An 11134-nucleotide genomic window follows, 5' to 3' on the forward strand; every position below is an offset into this window, starting at 1 on the left:
CATTGCCAACTAACGTTGTCGAACGCCTTTTCGGCGTCAATTGCCAACAACGCTGGACAGGGCTCATTTTTAAGATCTCTATCTGTGCTTAGGATGACTTTGCGTATATTGGTCGCTGCCGATCTGCCCTTCATGAATCCTACCTGGTGTGAACCAATTAGGTCAGGCACACAGTCGGCTAACCTGTTAGCTAAGATTTTGGACAGAATCTTGACGTCCTGGTTAATTAAGGAGATCGGTCTATATGCACTGGGTTTTGGAAGGATATTGATATAGGCCATCTTGCCCGAGTCAGGCAAGCTCCCCCCAGTCATAATGTTGTTAAACAACCCGGTCAAAGTCGGGGACAATTCTGGGATAATTGCTTTGTAAAATTCCGCCGGGAATCCGTCGGGCCCCGGAGCTTTGCAATTTGACAGGGATTTGATTGTCGTCCCTAACTCCTCCTCACTTACGGCACGATTCAGCGTTTCCAACGCATCCATGGGCAGTCGTGGTAGGTCTACCTTGTCTAAGAGACCCTTTGCTTCCTGAAGCTGGAAGGGATCACTAGAATACAGTGTCTGAAAGAATTCACCTAGTATCTCCACAATATCCTACGGTTGGGCGCATAGCTTTCCTGACTTGTCCTTTAGGGGGTGCAAAATCGACTGCTTGACGAATGGGCGTGTTAAATTGGCCACCAAACGACCAGCTTTATTACCCAAAGGAAAGAACTTTGCCCTTTAGTAATCCCCGAACCATTTTTCCTGCCTTTCCTGACAGTAATCGAAACTGTTTGGCAGTTACCCAGATAACTTTATTGGGATCTGTGGGATTTTGTAGGAATTCGGTGTACGCCTCCCGCACCATTCTAGTGGCCTCCTCAAACTTTTTACTTGCTTCCCTCTTTTTCCCTATCGAATATGACATTATTCGGCCTCTCAGCACTGCCTTGACCGCATCTCAGAATAGACCCTGATTTGTCGCATGTTCCACATTGTCTTATGAGTATTCCCACCACCAACCTTTAAGCTTGTCTATGAATTCCTTGTCCCTAGACAAGTGCTGAGGCATTCTCCAAGTAAAATCTTGCCCCCTGGGGACTGTATCCATGATTTCCATAACCACTGGGGCATGGTCCGAGACTAACAGATCGGAAATTTTGACTCTAGCCAGCAGTCTCGGTGATGTCAGGAGATAGTCAATCCGAGACCATGACCCCTGGGCATGAGAAAAATGGGTGTACTCACGGTCCACTGGGTGGTGGTAACGCCATGTATCACACAGTCCCGTATTTTGTATTAGAGGGAGTAACGTCTGGGCCCGATTTTGTTGAGTAGTGATTCCAGAAATCCCTCGCCTCCTATCTTCCTGTTCACTATGTATCCTATTGAAATCTCCCGCCACCAAGAGCATTTGTGAATCCTCTGCCAGGATGTCCCTCTCTAAGGACCTGTAAAAGTCTGTCTGGGAAGGGTTTGGGGGCATAGACATTATGCATAACTATCCGACCTGCCGATGAATCTGCACATATTCGCATCCATCTCCCCTGCTTGTCCACTGACATAGATGAGACCTTATATCGCATACGTTTGTGAAACAGGATCATGATTCCCGCCTTCTTGCCCACTGAGGGCGAACCCACTACCTGTCCCACCCATAATCTGCGCATCCTCCAAAAATCTGCCTCTTCCAAATGGGTCTCCTGCAGAAATGCCACATCAACCCTGAGTTTTTTAAGATGGCGTAAAACCGCCATACGTTTAGCGGGGGACCGAAGGCCCTTAACGTTCCATGTGACTACTCGCATAGTTATTTCTCTTTTTAGTGCTCCCTGCAGGAGAAGCCATTCGGAACAGACAACCACGGTATCTCACAAAATGGCACCAAGGCATCAGCACTCCAACCAGACCCAGATTAGTGTTCACACCCTTCCCTCCCCCTCCCCCCGACCAATACCCCCCAACCCAAACCCTCAACATAAAAAAACATATTGTCGACTTCACTTTTTTCGCACATCTCATGCTGTAGCAGTTGTCACTACAAACATCTAACTGATTCATTTACTTCCTCCTCCTATTCTTCACCCACCAGCCCGTATTATTAGATAAAACAAAGAACTATACACTCTAATATGAATGAACCATGAGTCCATTGTTATCTCACGTGTCCCTTCAGGGCTTCCCGGTCAGACACTGACAGCACTCAGCGTTTTCCACTCTCATTTTGGGTCAGCTTCCTGCTGTTCTGGCTCCATAAATCTGGGTGCCGATCTCCCCGACTTCTGACTGGCTCCTCTTCCTCTGACTGAAGCTGTTGATTGTTGGGAAGATGGCGGGACAATATCTGAATACAACAGATCCGACTCAAGCGCCTCCGTAGCTTCTCCAGGCGAGAGGAAGGTATCAATCGTCCCGTCTTGGCGAAAAATCCTCAGGGTTGCAGGATACAGTAAAGCAAACTTGACCTTATTTCTTGCTAGCGAGGAACAAACTTGAGTAAATTCTTTCCTGCGCTTCGCCACTTCCGCAGAGTAGTCACTGAATAGTAAGATCTTATTGCCCCAAATTATTAGGGGCCGCACATTGCGCCTAAATTTTGCCAGTATGGCCTCTTTAGCGGCATAGTTCAGATACTTTACTATCGCGGCTCTAGGGCGTGCATTATTAGATCGCGTACCTGCCGATACTGGCGGTCCTAAACGGTGTGCTCTCTCCAGTGTGCATGTGCCCCTTAGCCCCAGAGCTTGCGGAATCTCCACCTCACAAATGTCCGCTAGCTGGTTCGGTAGGATCGATTCTGGGAGACCGATGATCCGTAAATTGTTCCTCCTGGATCGGTTCTCTAAATCAGCGATCTTCTCCCTCGGGTACTGATTATTGCGCAGGAGGTCGCTGATGTTACTTTGAGCCTTCTCCAGCTCTTCCTCAACCAGTACCACCTTCTGCTGCACATCGGTGATCTGGGAGGTATGATGCGCCACTTCGGATTGCAGCTGTTGTAAGGCCATCGAGACTGTGGCCTCTAGGGAAGCTTTTATATCCGGCGCAAGGAGTTTAGCCACTTCTATGGCCATAGTTTTGCATGAGGCCGTTAACTCATCTTTCGGGGTGTGCCCACAGTCCTCCTCTTCATCTTCCGAATCAGAGGTCTCGGTGCTTCTCTGTGTCGATTGCGAGGTCGAGCGGGTAAGCGTGTGGTGTTTCTCGGCTACCGGCGCCATCTTGAACCTGACTTTCAGGTCGTCACCTGGCTGGAGTGTTGTCTGAAACTCCTTCTGCGAGCCGCCTCTGACAACGAATTTTTCCATGGGTGGCCCCCTACCCTGCTAGGGGGGTCAGAGGGTACTTTTCAGTCCTGTAGGCGGCGGTTCTATGAAATTCGGTCCGGTCAAGCGGAGAGCCTCTCACTAGCGGCTATCCATGTGCGCGCCGGAACCGGAAGTCTGTACCAAATTATTATGTGTTGTAGATATTTATTGCTCACTTGGAAAACAGGGTATGGCTTACTGGAAAATTAGGAGTGGTGTGGCTGGAAAAGGCATAGGCTAACATGCGCCAACGTGCATCAAAACTGCCTCAAAATCTTGGCACAAAATAAGCCCACCAATAGGTGGTAAATGTATAGGTAGTACATAGGTAAAAAAAACTGATGTGCCTAAAGATGCACCAAATTAATCATACATATTATCTTCTCATTTTTTTTATTTTATCACAAATGGAAGAAGTGTATAGCCTGATTAAGGCCTCATGCACACAACCGTATTTTCGGTCTGCATCCAATCCAAATCTTTTGCAGATCGAATGTGGACCCATTAATTTCTATGGAGCAACAAGCACACAAGTTATTCAGGTGTTTACCGCATCTCTGTGAAGACATGCCATACGGACAAGAATAAGCATTTCTAGAATGTGGCACGCGAAAATTTATTGCACACGAACTGCAACCATATTTTGTTGATCTGCGAGTTGCGAACCCGGTTGTGTGTGGGAGGCTTAAAGGGGTTGTCGGGGTTCAGAGCTGAACCTGGACATATCCCTGTTTTCACCAAGACAGCCCCCCTGATATGAGCATTGGAGCATTTCATACTCTCCCTTGTCCTGCTGTGCTGAATTTTTTGGAGATCTGGTGACGTACAGGCTCTCCATGGGGAAAAGCTAGCTGGAGGCTTCTGCCTAGCAGTGAGCCCGGTGATGTCACCGGCACTAATAGGCCGGCTTTAGCACTGCCCTAGCCTGCAAAAGCCCATCTATCAGTGCCGGTGATGTCACCGAACACACTGCTAGGCAGAAGCCTCCACCTAGCAGTGTAAAAAACATAAACAATAAAACCCTTGCCCTGTGCAATACAGGGCAAGGGAGAGCGTCAGAGCATGAAATGCTCCGATGCTTATATCAGGGGGCTGCCTTGGTGAAAATGGTGATATGTTCAGCTCTGAACCCAGACAACCCCTTTAAATAGTATTTACACAGTGTATTAGGTGAACTTAAATGCATATTTTAGTGTGTCCAGTACCAAATGTCAGTTTGATACCTGCTATAATTTTTTACAGTATTCTATTCCGTCACTGTAATATAAAGTATAGTATGTCCTGATAGTGATTACGATGATTACGTGACTGTCTTATGTACAGTAACTGGGCTCAAGTTGTGTATTACCTGCACAGTTAATGTGTGCTTGGCGTGCATGCTGTACCTGCGCTCCCTGGACTTTGTGTGGCTGTCATGGCCCATAACAGGTAGGAACTAGTGTTAGGGACCACTCATGAAGGCGACCTTGACGTGGTGAGTGGCTTATTACGCTTTGGCCAAAATGTACACCAATGCCTTATTCAACATCCAGCATAAAGGCAGGGCAGAGTGCTGGTTGCAGAGTGCGATTGCATTTGTGTTTTTGCGTTTGTATCTGTATTTCGCCATAGCAATGAGCACCTGCATAGGGTTGTGCGGGCTGACCCCCCCACATTTTTTTTCTTTGTAGTATATATTGGAGGCGTGGTGATCTCCAAGCAGTCATGCACACCTGACCAGTTAGTCTGCCCTGGAGGCTGGTTTTAAAGTCAGTATAAAACTGAGTCTGCTTATATAGCACCTACCAGTAGCCATTTGGCTCCAGGAGAAGTATATAGTGGGCTCAGCATGCATGCTGGTACTTGCATCCCTGGATCTGATGAAAGCTGTAATGGCACCGGACAGGGTTAAAAGCAGAGTGTGCTTGGCGTGCATGCTGTACCTGCGCTGGGCAGAGTGCTGGTTTGCAGAGTGCGATTGCATTTGTGTTTTTGCGTTTGTATCTGTATTTCGCCATAGCAATGAGCACCTGCATACTGGGTTGTGCGGGCTGACCCCCCCACAGTTATTCAATAGTTTATTCAGATCCCAGTAACTTGGTGCCATCATCAAAACTGATCGACTTGAGAACATGGTATTGCTTCAGGGAAGATGTGTAATGCGCCTTCTGGTGCCTTGCTATAGCTACGTTTAAAAGAAGGGCAAATGTGTCTTCTATAGTGTAAAGTAGGCAGATGAATGATTCTGGACAGCAAAGGCACTGGTGATGTGGTGACATGGACGAATCACATCATTGCCATGATCCATATGCACTCTGCAGATGGGGACCAATTTGGCCATCTCATAAATACCTATCCCAGGAATAGGTGATTAATGTCTGATCACTTTGGGGACTACTGCAGGGTTCTCCATTAATCGGTAGAACAGGGTCCCAAGGCTCCTTATACTTCATCTCTGCAGGACCACATTGAGCAGGAGTTTCAGTGAAGTGGTGGTCAAGCATGCATTGTGCCACCCTTTCAAAGTTAATGGTGCTACTGAAAAAGTGGCATTATACGCGGACGATATGCTCATGTTTCTAGATGACTGGGAAACGTCCTTGCCAGCTGCCATGGAAATTATTAATAGGTTTGGACAAATGTCGGGCCTAAGAATCAACTGGTCAAAGTCGGTACTAATGCCGTTTGCTGATGGCATTGCGGTGGATCCTGTCTTGGCAGGGGGGCTACAAGTAGTGTCGAGCTTTAAGTATTTGGGAATACAGGTCTCCAGGAATAGCAGGGATTTTATAGAGTTGAACATAATACCATTATTGAATAAATTCAGACAGAAAGTACAGACATGGTCGAAACTACCTCTATCCATGATTGGCAGGACAAATCTGCTTAAAATGATTCTGATGCCACAGCTCCTCTATGTGCTGCACAACGCCCCCGTGTGGATTCCATTAAGGATGTTTTATACTGTCAATGCTATCTTTCGAGATTTGATCTGGAAGAAGGGGATCCCTCGGATCAAATTGAGCACCATGTGTAGATCTAAGACCCAGGGAGGATTGAGTGTCCCTGACCCCTTGGCCTACTTTCTGGCGGCCCAAATGCAGCATTTGAGGGGCTGGGGTGAAGTAGAGAAGGTGAATAAGACAGGTACAATAGTAAAACACTTGCTTAGCAGGAGGTGTCTCCTATCAGCACTAGAGGAGGGTGCCTTTAGAGAAATGGGGAGGAAATATGGGATATTAGATCTAATACATAGGGTATGGTGGAAAACCAGAAAAATGGCAGGAATTGAAGGATATACAAAGTTTACTCCAATTTGGCCGAATATCATGTATGCTGAACTTAATAAGGTGTCAAGTGTTAGGACATGGAGGAGGTTTGGTTTGGACAGGATGTGGCAATTATTTGGAGACACGTCTCTTAAAGATTTCTCTACATTACAACAGGAGTTCAACCTGCCCAAATCTCTCTTCTATGTATACTTACAAGTGAGACATGCCATCCAGGTGCAGGAGCGGCAGGAGAAATTGATACCGGCCCAGAAGCACATTATTATAGACCTCACGGCCACTGGTGGCGGCTCGGGGGGAGTGATATCGCTGCATTACCTTAGCTTGATGGAGGCTATGCATAAAAAAAAAACGTTACAACTGTTTGAAAAATGGGAAAAAGATGTTCCAGGATTGAAGGAAGATCAATGGGAAAAGGTGTTGGCTGGCTTTCCCGATATAGCGGTGAGCGAGGCCCATAGAGTCTCGCAATTGCTACTGCTTCACAGGGTATATAGGACTCCGAAGTTGTTGTATAGAATAGGACTTCGTACTGATGATACATGCCCAAGGTGTGGTACCTCGTCGGCGGATTTAATACATTTAATGTGGAACTGTCCGCGTCTACGCAGATATTGGAGGGAGGTGATAGATCTCATTGCCAAGGTTTATAAGATCTCGATTGAATGTTCTCCTATTTCGTGTATTTTGGGATATGTTGGGGAAGTGTCGGGTTCCAGAGAGACAAAGCTGGCAATTCAGCGCATTCTATACCAGGCTAGAAAGAGGATTGCATCCAGATGGATAGCTCAAGACCCACCGGAGCTTAGTGAATTGATTACAACGACACACACTTTGGTGCAACTGGAGAGCTATGTCTATCAAAAGAGGGGTAATAACAAAAAGTTTAACAAAATATGGTATACTTGGATTGAACATTTCCATCTCACTGTTTAATACAACTGAGCGAGAAGGGAAAGAGATAAGGCAGTTATAGGTGGTAATAAAGGAATATGAGAATAATATAACGTAAGGTGCCTTATAAAAAGGCAATAAGTAGAAGCTGCTGTGTGAGTGGCGTGAATGCGCATTGGATTGTGATCTGCAATACGCTGTGGACTCTTTTCTTTTTTCAGGGATCAACTGCACCTGGACTTCGGGGACGGAGAAGGGGGGGAGGGGTTTGGGGTGGGTTTCTGTGTGTTTTTGCTTTTGTTCACATGAAAAATGAGAAAATCGGTCTTAAATAAAAAGATTTGATCAAAAAAAAAAAGTTAATGGTGCTGACAGAAACAGCCAAGCACTGGATTCAGCAGCTTCTGTCAACAGCACCACACATTTTCCCCATTTTGGTGATTGTGGGGGTCCCGGCAGGGGGGACCTAGTGATCAGACAATCGTCTATTATTTATGTAGGTGATAAATGTCAACCTTGGCAAAACCCCTAACACAAACAGTGACCCAGTCCAAAACCAGTACCAAATGGTGGCTTGAAGAGCCTCTTCTAGCCATGCCTATGTAGCATACACTCTGGGGTTAGTGGCCAGTGTCTTCTTGCTACCCCAGGGTAATCAGCTCCAAAGTTAAAGACTTGTACAAGTGCATCCCTACCCCCTTAATGAACCAATTATTTTGGTTTTCATCTATGAAACAGTTGATAAAGAGGTCCTTGTCTTTTAAAAAACACTTTTTTTAGAAGAATCTATGACAAAAAGCTGATCACTGAGCCTACCTGCTGGGACCACCAGAAATCAGCTCTAATCTGTAGTGAGAACCCCGAATCCAGTGTTCAATTTCCCTACAGCACCACCACTGGTGAAATAAAGCGGCACACAGTTCTTATTAAAACTCAATAGGCTGTCCATGTAATCCACAGATATGTCCGGTACTCCAGAGCATGATGCTATTTCAAACCTTGCTCTACAGGGTAAAGATGAGCACTACAGAAGATGATGCCACTATATATATTTTTAGGGGGAGATTTATTGACTGGTGTTTCATATGTCAGTCTTAGGGCTCATGCACATTAACGTGTGCCGGCCGGGCCCGTGCTCCTGCCCGCAATTTGCTATAGACCGCAATGCATGGGCCTTGACCACAGGGCCACCGTATGCGGTATATTACGGACCTGGTGTTTGTAGGCCGCAACACAGGCACAGCCGGGCAACGGCTGTGTGCACGAGCCCTTAAATGGAAGTTTGTCAGAATTAAAGACACATTTAATAAAGGGGTTATCCCACAAATAGTATTTATTTTCCGATCCGCAGAAGAGATGAGATAAATGTCGAATCACTGGGGGTCCAGCCACTGGGACCGCCAGCAATTCCCAGAATGGGAGTCTCCAAGTGAACTCTTTCAATGGAGTGGTAGTACGCATGTGTGACAGTCACGTACACTAAACACAGGGGGAAGGATAGTGACCACTGCGCTCCACCCTCACCCCTGGCCCTGCCTACTTGCCTCGCAAGTCCTAAAGACAGGGGACAACTGGACGACAGTCTCTTACTTAGGATACGTGCTGGGAAGAAAGACAAGACAAATAATGGAACGTGAATGGACCGGGTCAGAACCAAGAGAGCTACGCAGTACAAAGGGTTAAGCAAAGAATGGTCAGGAGAAGCCGGGGTCAAATACCAGGAGAGTAGAGAAATACTAGATGAGTCCGCAAAGAGTAGTCAGGTGGGAGCCGAGGTCACAATACCAGGAGGGATGCGCAGTACAGGAGGAGCAGACAAAGGATCGTCAGGGAACAGGATCAGGTGAGTATTCAGTAGTCCAACAAATAGCCAGGAACCTAGAATTAACAGGCAAACTGTGGCCAGCAGGATGCCTGTATTTATAGTGGGGTCTGAGGGTCATGTGATGCGGCCAACTTCACATGACCGACAGACAGACAAGTCGATCACCGAGTGATCAGCTCGGCGCTCAAGGCAGACCTAGGAGCAGGGAGCCTCCCAGCTAGCAAAGCTGCCCTGGGAACGAGGCCAAACACAGATCCTTGCTCCCGAAGCTAAGCAGCAGGTCTGCGGCTGATGGGAGACTGAGTGCGCCTTTGGCGCCCCATGGCAGCATGTCAGTACACCACTTAATTCATTTCTATGGTACTGATGTAGACTGTTCTTCTTCAGTCCCATAAACGCTGGCACAACCAGTGGTGAATGGAGCAGTAGACCAACATGAATATTACTGATTCATTCATACAGAGCACTAAGAACCCCCTCTTTAGAAATGTGGTGAATCTGTTCTTAAAACAGAAAATGTTATGCAATTTACACTCTTTTAAGATTATATGTACACGGCAGTGTAGTTTATGGAGATTTTCATGCTGATTTCTCTGTTTCCGCACCTAATTTACACTAAAATCCACATGTGCTATTTGCAGATTTTGCCACAGATTTTGACACTGATTTCTCCCAGATCTCACCCTTTACCTTTCAAACTGTGAAATCCGCACTGAAAACCCACATTGACATGCTGTGGACTTCAAAATCCACACCACTGGGCAATTTCTGCAATGAAAATGTCCATACTGTGTAGATGTGATTTTGAAAATCCAGTATTTACCTGATACTGAAAATCGGTGCACAATACACACTGTATGTTTGTGGCCTAATAGCGATAAATCTGTAGAAAAGTCTCTGGCCTCGTCTCCTCCAGATTAAGGCTACTTTCACATCTGGGGTACGAAGATCCGGCAAAAATGGTGAGAATCAGCTGAACACAAACTGCAGCATGCAGCGGTTTGTGTCCAGCCGATTCTAGGCAGATTCTTTGCCGATTCTTTGCCAGATCTCCGCCAGACCTTATTATAGTCTGGCATTGCCAGATCCTGAGAATTCCGGCAGACTTTTTTCTGCTGGAACAGCCTGCCACAATCTCCCTTGTAGATGTGAACAGAGAACAGCCTGCCAGAGTACTCCAGATCTGGCATAGCTGGATAGTGCCGCCTGCCCACCGGACTATAACTATAATGGGATCTGGCAGAGATCCGTGTGCTACCCGGCAAATAAACCAAGGTTCGGGCAGAGAAAAATGGCTGCACAGAAGGGTTTTTGTCCAGCCGATTCCTGCATTCTCTGCTGGAACAGCCTGCCAGAGACCAGTGCAGCAGGTGTGAAACTAGCCTAACCCCACTGACTTTTTTCACCATTTTTAAGGGGAAAAAGTTGCATTTTTAGTGGAAATATGGCACTTGGTAACATTTCCATCTGCACTAACCAGAAAACCCCTTTAAGGTGGAACAATTGTGTTCTGGTGAAATTCATTTAATGGTTTAAACAGTATCCCTTACATCTATGGACAGCTGGAGGTTTTCCAACCAGTCAGTAATCATTTTTATAACCAGGAGGTCCCATGGTCTATATGTGTAATACCTGTGTTGACTTAGCAAGTCCAGTAGTACATGTACCTTTTACTCGTCTTTAGTGGACGAATAAATCTAAAATCGTTCCTGTGCAGTAAAAGGGTAAAAGGGTTAAAGAGGGGAGTAAAAAAAAAAAAGTGCCCTGAAACAAGATGTTGGCATAAAGATGCCAAAGGTGTGTTCTAAATATAAAACCTTTCCCAGCACGGATTTACAAGGACATGAAATATGG

This window comes from Bufo gargarizans, chromosome 8, assembly GCF_014858855.1.
Source record: "Bufo gargarizans isolate SCDJY-AF-19 chromosome 8, ASM1485885v1, whole genome shotgun sequence".
Classification (NCBI taxonomy): domain Eukaryota; kingdom Metazoa; phylum Chordata; class Amphibia; order Anura; family Bufonidae; genus Bufo; species Bufo gargarizans.